Source organism: Coffea arabica, chromosome 8c (genome assembly GCF_036785885.1).
Source record: "Coffea arabica cultivar ET-39 chromosome 8c, Coffea Arabica ET-39 HiFi, whole genome shotgun sequence".
NCBI lineage: Eukaryota > Viridiplantae > Streptophyta > Magnoliopsida > Gentianales > Rubiaceae > Coffea > Coffea arabica.
In genome coordinates this window covers 30,382,738-30,389,170 of record NC_092325.1, presented here as the reverse complement: position 1 = coordinate 30,389,170, position 6,433 = coordinate 30,382,738, and positions in this window count along the sequence as shown.

The following is a 6,433-nucleotide window of genomic DNA, read 5'->3' as shown; positions in this document are numbered from 1 at the left end:
AGCGTGCTAAGGTTAGAAAAGTCAAACTCGTCCATATCCCATATCCAAGGGTTATCTCTAGTCTAATCAGGCAAAATGCACTAATCTACCCCCTAATTTCCTAAATGAGATGCAAATCTAAATGTTATATATACAGGGGTAAGGGATATTTTATTAGGGGAAATATTATGTGAAAATGATAAAGATCCTAAAAAAATGGAAAAATATGCATGAGATAAAATGATTTTATCACACAATCATGATCTATAGCGCGAAGGGGCTCTAAGGGTCTAGCGTTGGACTAGCCCATGTCTACAATTTTCCACTAGCATTGGACTAGCAAGAAAAATCGGAACAAAGGGCCACAACTAGCGTTGGACTAGTGTGGTGACGTTACACATCGGTCACAATCAAATAAATCATGTAAGACCTAATAAAAGCATGTAAACACATATAGCACATAACACATGAGCATGCTATCTAGATGCAATACCCTAAGAAAGCAGTAACACATAGCACATAGGCATGGAAATCACACACAAAGCAAAATGGAGCAAATAAACCCCTAACTATTACACTTGGGGAGGCCCTACTACAATCTAAGGGGGGGAAATGAAAATAAATAAAATAAACCTAACTATTACAACTTGGCATTTAAATACCTTTTAAATGATCAAAATTGAACGAAAATAAATATACAAAACTAAAGCCAAATAAAGCAAATAAATAAATAAGTGAAATAAATAAATAAACATTCAAGAGGCATGCAATTAATCACGTAAAATCACATAGGGCACGTAAGGTCAAATAAAGTAAAAAATAAGGAATAGCTTGTACCTCCCTTGAGTTGGCAATCAAATGAAGAAAAAATTAGTTTCAAAACAATAAAAAAGTCAAGGTACCACTTTAATTAAGAAAAATTAAAAGAAATGTGCAAATACAAAGCTCACTTGATCATAAAGCCCCTAAAGTCATGACTTAAGTGCAATTGAAACAAAGCATAGTAGTTAATTGAAGCAAACAAGCAATGAAGTTGTAAAATTAAAACTACCAAGGACCAAATTGAGGAGATTATTCAATTGATTGGGTCATAGCAGCATTAGTTAGAAGCCAAAGGGTCAAAGTGCAATTATTGAAAGATTTTGATGCAAGAACATGCAAGTGCTTCAGGCAAAACCACCGAATCAAGCTTTCTTTGTTTCTGCAATATATTGAGCTTCTCAAGTGAAATCCTAATGCAACTAACATCTCAGCCGACCAAACAAAGCCTCGACATTAAACCCAAAGCAAATACAAAATTCAACAAGCCAGTAACTTAATCATAAAGTCATGCAAAATCTGGAAATGCAGACAAAGATTCGGAAACTTCATTATCCTTTGCTGCAAAGTTTACGAAGCATTTTACTTCCTCATAGCTGACTTCTATTTCCACAATTTTCGCAGCTTATTGGCAACCAAAAACTTAAACAAGGCTTCAACATCCAAGCTTCAAAGTAAGTAATACAACCCGTAACTTCGATATCCAAACAAACAAGAAAACTTAGAAAAAGAAATCATGCAAATTCTTGAAACCCTTTCACTCAAAAATGATTCAGTAACCTGCTTGTTCGGCCATCTGCACCTTTCTTTATGATTTCTATAACACAAACATTCTGATCCTCTAACATGATTAACAAGACATCAACCAACCCACCTAGTTTTTGGTAAACATAATTTTTTGAACAAGGAAAATGCAAGTAACGAAGGAAAGGAAAAAGAACTTCTGCAACTACTTCCTAGGCTATGATGCTTCGGCAACCAAGAATAGGTTAGAAATTTTTTAATCAATCCTCCAAGCTTTGAACTAACTAACAACTGCACAACTACCATAATCCAAGCAAGCAAAAATCATATAAGGAAACCATGCTAACTCATAAAGAAGCTCGTGCATTCTGCTGGTTTCTTTTTGCTGCAAATAGCATGCGCATGAAAACATTTCATGGATTCCAATAAACATGTAGATTCATCAACCAATCCTACAAAACTCAACCCAACAAGAGACCATGCAATGTCGCAAGATCATTATGTTTGAACATCAGAAAACTCAGACAAAAAAAAAATCATGCCAGCATCGAAATAGCGTTCTGCAATTTTTCGGCTACAGTTAGCTACGCTTGTGATGTTCATCAGATGCAAACTTTCATTCAAACACAGACAGCTTCTCAACCAAACAGCAAAGGCATGATATTGAGCAATCAAAATCACAGAAATTGAACATTCAAGCAAGCAACTCTTCTGTAACAAAAATTCTGCAACCTTCCAGGTTTCATTATCATACAGATAAGTCATGCCAATCAGTTTCCAAGCTAGCAAAATGCACAACTTAGCCTTTTACTGCTGAAAATCAAACATCAAACTACACAAACGACAACAAAAAAAAAGAGGCGACTGTGACTGGGGAGACAACAGAAAAATAGATTTTGCCGGAACTTCATGTTATCCTTCTGGGTTATGTTTGTCATATGCACAACAACCATGAACCTTAAGCAAGATCCGATGATACCACCTCATAGATACCCTAGATTTCTACCTCAAAAAAATCTAATTCAAAAACCATCAAATCTTCTACTTCTCCCCCCTCTGACCAGATTCACACAGAAATAAACATAAGGAGGAGAACTTCAGCACATCCCATATGAAGTGAGCTAAGAAAGACCCAGTGGAAGATGTTACCTTTATCCCTTTCAAGGGAAAATCAAGGTCTGGGATGATGGAATAGGGGGCCTTCGTTCAATCCGAAAGTCTCATCTTTTCGGCTCGCAAGCTGTCTTTCTTTGGCTGCCTCAGCAGAATACTTGTTCCCTGGTTTTTCTTTTTTCTAGCTCACCGTCTTTCAATCTACTCTGTTTCTTCCTCTCTTAGTTGCTTGCCCTCTATTCTTGCTCTTCCTTCTATCTGACCAACCCTCTGAGCTCCTTACCTTCTCCGCTGTTTTTTCCTTTTTGTCCGTCGTCACAAAACTCTCCCTCTTTCGCATAGCCTCCCAGCTCTCTCGTTCTCCTTTTTTCTTTTTCTCTCGGCCTTTCTCCTTAACCCAGCTGCCAAAACTCTCCCCCTTCCTTTTCTAGCCGTCAGCTTCCTTCCTTTTTATATCTCTAAAGACACCTAAACCTACATCTAATGGTGTTGGTTTTTCTGCATTTCTGGTCATTATCCGGAGCCTTTGGATGATGGATTTGGTATAAGAATTAGAGAATGATTTGTCTGTTGTACTGAGGGGCTCTAACGGAAAAGAAAAAATGCGAGCCAAGGGGTGTAAATGGAATCCATATTGCCGCTGCAAATTTTCCTGTACTCGTGTGCATGTATGTGCTTGAAATGTGATACGGAGAAAATGGGCTAGGATCCTGTGCAGCTCCGGGCACATGAGCTTGGTTTTCTCTCTTTTTTTCTTTTTTTTTAATTAAATAAATAATAAACTTGCATAAAATCTAACAGAGATAAGGCATATTTTTGTGACCATTTTCCGGCAACTCTTAACACTAAAAAAACCTTAAAATATAATTAAATAACTAAATGATCAAAATGAATATAAAAATAAAATAAAATAAAAATAAATAATAAAAATCTAAAATGCTATAAAATGCTAAAAGGTGCCTTAAAACAAAAATTATGAGATTAATAAAATAAAATAGATAATACTAAAAATAAAAAATAAAATAAAATTAGTTAAAAACTTGGTGTCTATAGATACGACCCTACTCACCACTATTTACAAAATTCTTATTTTTTTCGAGTAGGTATTTATTATTGTATAGGCTCGACACCTGTCAATTATCTTGATAGATTATTTAAAGGAAAACAAAAAAGGGTTACCTGTAGTTAGGGCTTTTGGATTGGTGTTAGGGCTGCTAGGGTTTAGGGTGAGAAGATTATTGTAGGGAAGATGATTATTGGGAGGGATGGGATTTTTTATCACAAAGAAAATGAAACGGTCGTATTTGTCAAATATGACTGACGGGGTAGTTGCATTCTCCAAATATGACTCTCTCTTATGCTTGAACCAATCATCAATCACTCCCTTTTGGTGGATAAGATTTTTTTTTATCACAACGAAGAAATTGGTCCAAATCCCACATACTACAAATAAGAAAACTCAAAAAAAGCCAATTGATGCAAGTATGATATGAAGTGTTAATATACAATTGAATTATTAAGTATTGAAAATACGAAAAAAAAAAAAAGCAAAATTACAATACCTCCTCTAGTCCATCTTCAAGGAAAAACTTTTAGTGGTTGAAAAGTAGATATGAGAGAAAAACAAATATAGTTCTTGAGAGACCGAACTAAAGAAAACTGAGCAAATACTTGTGATTAAGTGAGAAGGGAGAAAAAAAGATTATAGATGGAGAGAAATCATAGTCAACTAATAAGAAAGTGAATCTAAGGTCCTATTTGATAGCTCAATTCAATACTTAAATTTAATGAATTCAAATCTTAATATGTTAAGATATATTTGATAAAAAAAATTAATATCTGAATTAATTAAGGGATAATTGCAGAAACCTCCCCTGACTTTTATAGTAATAGCATTGACCTCCCCTATTAATTTTGAAATAGCACTGACCTCCCCTATCAAAAGTTGGAGGCAATTTAATAGGCAAAAGTGAGTCAATTTACTAAAGTACCCCTGACATGATTTAATTTTATCAAATGAATGTGATGAGTACTTTCATCAAACCCAATAAAACATTTGTTAATAAAAATTACACTAAATTAACTATTTCTGCATAGTTTAACTAATTAACTAAATAACTAATAATCTAATTAATTAATAACTAATTATCTAATTAACTATTAACTAATTATCTAATTGTTAATAGTTATTAACTAATCAAACTATTTCTGCATAATTAAACTAATTAACTATTAACTAATTATCTAATTAACTATTAACTAATTAACTAATTTCTGTTTATCTAATTAACTAATATCTATTTATTTAATTAACTAATTATCTAATTAACTAATTAACTAAAGCTGTTGTCTGTCCGAAACTAATAAACTATTTGCATGTTAAACTAATTAAGTAATTAGCTGCTTAACTAATTAACTACCTAATTATCTAATTAACTAATTAACTAATTTTGTTTATCTAATTAACTAAAGCTGTTGTCTATCTGAAACTAACAAACTATTTGCATATTAAACTAATTAACTAATTAACTGCTTAACTAATTAACTAATTAACTAAAGCTGTTGTCTATCCTAAACTAACAAACTATTTGCATGTTAAACTAATTACTAACTAATTATCCAATTAATTAATTAACTAATTTTTGTTTATCTAATTAACTAATTCTCTAATTAACTAATTATCTAATTAACCAATTAACTAAAGTTGTTGTCTATCCGAAATTAACAAACTATTTGCATGTTAAACTAATTAACTAATTTCTATTTATCTAATTAACTAATTAACTACAGCTATTGTCTATCCGAAACTAACAAACTATTTGCATGTTAAACTAATTAACTAATTAACTACTTAACTAATTAACTAACTAATTATCTAATTAATTAATTAACTAATTTCTATTTATCTAATTAACTAATTAATTAAAGCTATTGTCTATCCGAAACTAACAAACTATTTGCATGTTAAACTAATTAACTAATTAACTAACTAATTATCTAATTAATTAATTAACTAATTAACTAATTTCTATTTATCTAATTAACTAATTAACTAAAACTATTGTCTGTCCGAAACTAACAAACTATTTGCATGTTAAACTAATTAACTAATTAACCCGCTTAACTAATTAACTAATTAATTAGCTAACTAATTAGCAAACTATTTGCATGTTAAACTAATTAACTAATTAATTGCTTAACTAATTAACTAACTAATTATCTAATTAATTAATTAACTAATTAACTAATTTCTATTTATCTAATTAACTAAAGCTATTGTCTGTCCGAAACTAACAAACTATTTGCATGTTAAACTAATTAACTAATTAATTAGCTAACTAATTAAAAAACTATTTGCATGTTAAACTATATGCAGTACGCATTACCTATTTAAAGTATCGGTTTTTTTATAGGTATTTTACTTTCAAACATTTAATTTATGATAAAATTATCAATGTTTGTAAGTAAAATTCAAAAAGTGTTACAAAAAATATCAATATTCTTACTTTCAAACATTTAATTTATGGCCGTATGCCCCTCCCTTTTTGTAAGAATATTACCGTAACACTTTTTGAATTTTACTTACAAACATTGATATTTTTATCATAAATTAAATGTTTGAAAGTAAAATACCCATAAAGAGCCGATACTTTAAATAGATAATGCGTACTGCATATAGTTTAACATGCAAATAGTTTGTTAATTAGTTTGTTAGTTAATTAGTTGATTAGTTAAGCAGTTAATTAGTTAATTAGTTTAACATGCAAATAGTTTGTTA